The 6,874-nt window shown below is 49.8% G+C and overlaps 2 pseudogenes; both read left to right on the forward strand.

Annotated features, from left to right (window-relative positions):
* Positions 1 to 1,677: 1,677 nt before the first annotated feature.
* On the forward strand, positions 1,678 to 4,148 carry LOC109475912 (annotated as a pseudogene).
* Positions 3,884 to 6,508, forward strand: LOC109475913 (annotated as a pseudogene).
* The last annotated feature ends 366 nt before the right edge of the window (positions 6,509 to 6,874 follow it).

Raw genomic sequence — 6,874 nt, forward strand, 5'->3', positions numbered from 1 at the left:
CCCCCCCGTCTGAATATGGTTAAAACAGACTACTTATATATCTTAATTAATTTACATATCTAACCAGGAAAGACTTCTGTTGTTTTCAATGTGCCCTTGGGGATGACCCCAGATCTACTTATACATGTAGATAGTGAGTCGCCTTCTTGGCAGTATCCTGCACCTCATATCTTACATTGCATATTCTATCTGTAAACTCTTGGTTCATCAAAGTCTTCAAAGAAATAACCTGTCCGTGACACTTTGTAAGTATGGGTTCCTTGTGTAAACAGACCGAAGCACGACTTGACTGTAACAACTGCATTTACTTTTATCTATTCATACATTCATCTGTTATCTATTCAGCTCAGAGGACATTTGTACACAGCCGGAGCTGCCCAACTAATAGGTGGCTATCAGATAAGGTTAGTCTTGAGACCAATGGGGAAAACTGGAAAAGAGAAATTGTCCAGCCGTTACATGTAGACTACTTTTTCTTGATCTGTGAAGAATTTTGCGTTAGGATGACAAATAGCTTTTGATTTAATTATAGTAATTATGACCAAGAATGTGTGTTTATCTCATATTCTTATAACTGGCACGTATATATCATTTTATTATGTTTTAGCATGCAATAGTGTGAGTCAGTCAGCCTGGATCCCATATGAACATTATGGCGATAAGAACTGTGGTTAACAATGAACTAAGAATACAACTTGTATGCGGGGATTTAGGTTTATCTGAGCTTTTTTTGCAAATGTTTTAATTAAAATGTTAAAAAGCGTGAGTTTTTCAATAAAACGTAACGCAAAAATTGGGTGTATTTCATTTCTTATTACGTTATCGCAAACATACAGTTTAGTGTCTACTTGGGCCTTGGGCTAAGTCTATTAATTATTACCTAATTGAAAATGTAGCTATTGTTTTCGGCCTGTCTGTGTGTCTGCCTGTGTGTCTGTGTTTCCGCATGCTTGTGGTCGGTATAACTTTATGGATTGTGATGATATTTGGTATTTTAGTGGTTCATAGGAAGGTAAAAGTCAAAATCAAATCTGGGCCTCCTGTGGCTGACCTTTGTGCTGCAGCAGATCTTGACGTTTTGGCGATAGATAGAGCTCCCTGTAAGGAACAAGTGGTTTGGGTTCGATCCCCCCATCAGCTTGTTGTGGAACTGCAGGGGAGTTTCAAGCGAAATCTTTAAAAGTGGATAAATCAAGAAAGAAACGATAAGTCTATATGATTTTTGGCATGTTGATACCTTAGACAGAGATATACACAATTGTGAAATATGTAAAGGACGACTCGCAAAATTAATGAGGAATAAAAAAAAAACATTTACATTTATTTTTATTTCATATATGTAATGTATATAGTCTATGGCACTTGGAACATTAACAGAGAAAAATTCTGCAAAGGACAACTAATTTGCATAATTAAGAAAACTTTTATGATTTCTTAAAGGAGGAAAAATGTCACCCCAATGTCATTTTTGTTAATTTGCCAAACTATCTGCCCGCTGCCCGTGTCCCTCCCCCTTCCGGTCAGTCCCCTCTCACTTCCGCCCACCACGGTCCGGACACATGTGCTCCCGCCGTCACCCCTGACACTTGGACAGAGCTAGGCGAGGACGCACACGTGGCCTCGCTCTCCCCTCTATTCTCTAGTTTTTCGTTCCTTTATTCACGTTTGCGGTTTGCGATGACTAAACCGAAAGCCTGTACAGTCTGCAGGCTGCCAGTGAAGGGGCATGATGGCCCTTACGGCCCCGGGAAGTGCGGCGTGACCCTCTCGTCACCACCAGACGCCTCGGACAGCGACGCGGACAGGCGCCGTGCTGACAGGGCCCGGCGGTCTCTGCAGAAGCTCCGGCGGGAGAGCCGAATCAAAGACCTGGCGAAGGGTCTCTGGTCAGAGGCGAGCGACGGGGAACAGGCAACTGTACGTGACCTCCGTGAAGACAAGGTCTTGGCCAGACGTGTCGAGCAGACTTTGGACGAGATCTTCGGCAAAAAGAAATCGCCAGCGTCATCCAAGAAAAAGGTCCGGATCCCGTCAGACGACGACAACCTCTCGCGGTCGAGCTCTTCTTCTCCGGTGGCTCACAACTCTCGCCGCCCCCTCGTAACCTCCTCGTCGGAAGACAGAGCGAAGGCCCGTCGCCACAGTTCCCGGCACCGCGTCTATTCTTCGTCGGCCAACAAGGCCAAGTCTGACCGCCCCACTACCAGAAGCCGACGGAAAGGCAACAGGTCACGCCGATACCGTGCCACCGACTCGGACAGTTCGTCGGTTTCGTCTTCGTCGCCGCGCAGGTCCCGCCGCCGAGGTAAGGGCAAGAAGAGTGGCCGCAATAAGACTATCAATGATTGTGTTTCGGGCTTTGCTAAAGTGGACTGGCCAAATCATCACGTGCACTTCCCCGGCAAGGGTAAGAAAGGCGATGGTTGTGTCACGTTCGATGATTTGTCGACACCTATGTTCACGTATGGATATGTCAAAAACCTCATCGAGGAGAAACGGGTCGAGGGATCCCTAAAGGTTAAACTCCAACATCTCGCTGATTTGATGTTTGATGCTGCGTACTACGAATGGGAAGTCGTGCGGGAAACACATGCCGCCGTCCTGTACTCGATGGAGAACGGCACGTTAACCTGGGCAGACAAAGACGCCATCGACGACACCCGAGAACGCCATTACCGCACTCAGGCTGGGGCCACCCGAGCTCCTCCCACACCCCGGGGTCCGACGCGCTTCCCACGCGATCACAACAGGGCACGCTACTGCGAGGCTTATCAGCATGGGTCCTGCCAGCGAGGGTCGGAGCATTGGGATCAGCGTTGGGGGCAAGTAAAGCACGTGTGCTGCATGTGCCTGCTTGTCAGGCACGTAGAGGTAGCGCATCCGAAGATCGAGTGTCCACACGCGAGGACCTTTCGCCCCGCCCCCGGTGGTCAGCCTGGTCGAGGTGCCAGTTTCCTTCACGAGCCGGGTGCCACTGGCACCGGGGAGAACATTATTGAGTTGTTTCGCGCTGTTGCTCAGACCGGGGTCCCTAATTACCTTGGCGCCCGACTGCCGGTCCAGTCTTCTCTCAACATCGCGACCTGGAGATCTTTATTAGTTAATTACCCGTTCCCGTCTTTACCCGATCTGCTTCAATTCGGCTGGCCAATAAATCTTCAACCCGATTCGTACGCGTTCCCGGACAATGTTCCCATCACTAACCACCGCTCAGCCTTAGCGTATGCGGCAGATGTTGACTCCTTCCTTACTAAAGAACTCAGTTACGGCGCCCTGTGTGGCCCTTTTCGTGCAAACCCTTTCCCGTTTCCGGTCTTCCCGGCCCCCTTGCAAACTGTGGAAAAACGTGACTGTGACAAACGGAGGGTGGTAGTGGACTTGAGTTACCCTGCGGGACGTTCTGTGAATGACGCCATTCCGAAAGACACGTATCTAGGTGAGCCAATTACCTTAGTGTATCCCTCGGTCGACACGTTGACCGACATGATCTTGGACAAGGGTCCCGGTTGTTTACTATTCAAAACGGACCTGCGGAGGGCTTATAGACAAATCCCTGTTGACCCGGCTGATTATCGTTATTTAACTTACTGCTGGCAAGATGAGTGGTTTATTGACACTCGTGTTCCGTTTGGGCTCCGCTCTGCTGCATTCATCTGCCAGTCGACAACGTCTGCAGTGACGTTTATTGAGCGAGAGAAAGGTTTCTCAGTGACAAATTACATTGATGACTTCGGGGGCGCGGAAACACCAACGCGAGCACAGATGGCATTCGCTAGTCTGCAGGGCACCTTATCGTGACCTAGGACTAGAGGAAGCGCCGGAGAAGGCCATTCCGCCAGTGACTTGTTTAACTTGGCTCGGTATTGAATTTGACACCGTCGCCATGGAGCGCCGTGTGCCGTCCTTCCGTCTGGACGAGGTCTCCGCCTTGGTGTCGCAGTGGCTATCGCGAAAAAGGGCCACCAAGCGAGAGCTCCAATCTCTTAATCGGGAAGTTAGTCTTTGTTTCTGCGTGCGTTCCCCCCGGTCGTTTGTTTGTTTCCCGCATGTTAGAGACTCTCCGCACGCTTCGCCGGCATCACCACAGGTTTCGGGTCTCTCGCGACTTCCGGCGTGATCTAAATTGGTGGCACCGCTTCCTGCATGTATTCAACGGGGTGTCAATTATAGCGCCTCCTCTTTTGACGGCCCCGGATGAAGTCGTTGCTACGGATGCATGTTCTACGGGATGCGGGGCATTCTCCGATGGACAGTTCTTTCATGCCGTTTTCCCGGACTCTGTGCTTCGTAAGTACGGTCACAAAATTCATGTGTTGGAAATGCTAACGATAGTGGTTGCAGCCCGTAAGTGGTGCTGCCAGTGGACGGGTCTGACCATCCTTGTGTACTGTGATAATCTCGCGTGTGTGCATGTGTTGAACTCTGGAAGATCGCGTGACCCGGATTTACTTCACTGCTCCCGTGAACTCTGGTTTCTAGCAGCCGTGCATGGTTTCGAGTTGCGCGCGTCGCACATCGCGGGCACGGAGAACAGGATTCCGGACCACCTATCGCGATGGCATTTGTCGGCTTCACATCGCGAGCAGTTTTAGCTGTTGACACGTGGCGTGACCACGATGGAACTTGTTATCTCCAGTGAGGATTTCGCGCTCGAGTGTCCCTTCTGATCGTCCACGACCCCGCTGTTGTACCCCGGCTACAGCGGCCGGCGGGTTCCGCGGCCTTTCCCGGACCACTCGCCTCCAGTACAGCGGGACTACCGTCACATTCGCGATCGTCACACGCGTAGGGCCCTGCGCCGGCCCCGAGAACACAGCACGCGGCTGCCGTGACCACTGACCGACATGCGCCCAACCCGTGACGTTGATCCTCGGAGGGACCTGCGTCGGCTACGCGAACAAGCCAGCCGCACAAAATGGGCGGCCTTCGCAGACGGCACCTGGGCGAACTTACGGACCATTCTCCTGACTTTCTTGTTGTTCTGTACATTCTACTGCATCCCGCCATTTCCGGCATCGGTTGACACGCTAGAAACATACGTAGAGTTTCTGGCTCGGCCGTTCCAGGCACCGGCTTCCATCGGAAACTACCTGGCTGGACTTAAGACACTGCACATCCTCTTCGGCTACGCAACGGACGCATTCCTGACCACGGACATCACGCTGTTGAAACGCGGCCTGCAGCGACGGATGGGCCACACGCCGCGACAAGTCGCCCCGTTCACACCGGAGGTACTGCTCCAGATCTACGAACATTTGGACATATTCAGAGACCCTTTCCATGCCACTATCTGGACTTTACTTTTACTGAGTTTCTTTACATTCCAACGTAAGTCTAACTTTTTGCCGAAAGGTAGGTTTGATCCTGCTAAACAATGTACCGTATCTGACTTCAGGCTTTACAGCGACTCAATGTTTGTACGTATTCGATGGTCCAAAACGATCCAATGTGCAGAGCGTGTATTATACATTCCAGTCCTAGCGATACCCAACTCCCCTCTGTGTCCCGTTTCTGCATTTAGACACATGCAACGGCTACATAGTTCGTATAGAGGACCCGCCGTGTTTATTGTACGTCGTTCTGCTCGCTTCGTTCCCTTGACTCAAGCCGTGTTTGACAAAGCTTTCAAATGTATTCTTGAGCGTGCGGGCCTGAACCCACACCTGTACTCACTACACAGTGGGCGGCGCGGCGGGGCCACATTCGCCTTCCGCGCCGGGGTGCCCGTCGAGCTAATCAGGTTACAGGGCGATTGGCGCTCGAATGCCTATTTGCTCTACCTAAAAGTCCCTCTCCGCACACGGCTTGAATTGTGCACGAGGATGATCAGCGTATCGCCCTGTGCATTAGTAGCGAACTATCTAGTGTAAATATTTCTCCGCATTATTTTTTTCACATGTTAGTAGCGTGTAGTCATGTTTTCTCTGCCTTTTATTGTTTATTTACGCACAATGGCCCGACCATTCCTTGTTTTTATGCGTGGTCTGCTGCGGCCTTATTTTGTTTCATCAGTGGACACGTTCGTGCATTATGTTCTACCAGTAGTTAGGTTTATGACTGGGGTAGACGGGTGGTGGTGTCGCTTCGCTTCTCCTCGCTTTGAAAGTTTTTTCCTTGTTTTTAATTTATTTTTATTATTTTTTGCTCTTTCTTTTCTCTGCGAAGCGGTTTGGCCTTATTTTTGGCATGTTTTGGACGGGAAAGTCCGTGAACAAATTTCCCCGCTCTTGGCCAAACTCGCCTCCGTCTTCACTTGTTTTCAGAGCTAATTGAGGAAAAATGTCACCCCAATGTCATTTTTGTTAATTTGCCAAACTATCTGCCCGCTGCCCGTGTCCCTCCCCCTTCCGGTCAGTCCCCTCTCACTTCCGCCCACCACGGTCCGGACACATGTGCTCCCGCCGTCACCCCTGACACTTGGACAGAGCTAGGCGAGGACGCACACGTGGCCTCGCTCTCCCCTCTATTCTCAACCCACCACCACCCCCTACTCCTGCCACGGTTTTAAATAGAGACGTTTATCAGTTCCGTTTTCTGCGTTACGAAATTTCTATATATCATTGTCTGTTTATTTATGTCTAGATGCTGTATTGGTTGGCATGTTTTGGACGGGAAAGTCCGTGAATAAATTTTCCCGCTCTTGGCCAAACTCGCCTCCGTCTTCACTTGTTTTCAGAGCTAATTGTAAATCATTGACATTTGAAACCTGTGACATGTGTATGTTCCTTAAAGGTAACATCACTGCATATACATGTGTATCATCTTAATCTGAAGGTCATTTGTATAACTAATATCTAATGTTGGAACAAAACCTTGCCAATGGATGTGACTTTGACATAGATATGACTTTGACATGATAAATAAATGTAATTTG

This window comes from Branchiostoma belcheri, unplaced genomic scaffold, assembly GCF_001625305.1.
Source record: "Branchiostoma belcheri isolate BF01 breed outbred unplaced genomic scaffold, Haploidv18h27 scaffold353, whole genome shotgun sequence".
NCBI lineage: Eukaryota > Metazoa > Chordata > Leptocardii > Amphioxiformes > Branchiostomatidae > Branchiostoma > Branchiostoma belcheri.